Raw genomic sequence first — 220 nt, 5'->3', positions numbered from 1 at the left:
AGGTATTGTTTGCATAAAAAACCGTCGTTATTCTTTGTCCTCAAACAATGGAGTCCACTTCGGGTAGGGAACTTGTCACAGTACCGTCTTTAGACCATGGGGTAGGTCATGGGGGGACGTCCGAGGTGGATAGGTATGCCATGGCCGAGGAGGATGTGGATTATACCCAGGAGTGGGGGGCTTCTAGAGTGTCCTCAAACATGACGGGGAAGAGGTTGGG

Source organism: Olea europaea, chromosome 23 (genome assembly GCF_002742605.1).
Source record: "Olea europaea var. sylvestris chromosome 23, O_europaea_v1, whole genome shotgun sequence".
Classification (NCBI taxonomy): domain Eukaryota; kingdom Viridiplantae; phylum Streptophyta; class Magnoliopsida; order Lamiales; family Oleaceae; genus Olea; species Olea europaea.
This window is presented reverse-complemented; position numbering follows the sequence as displayed.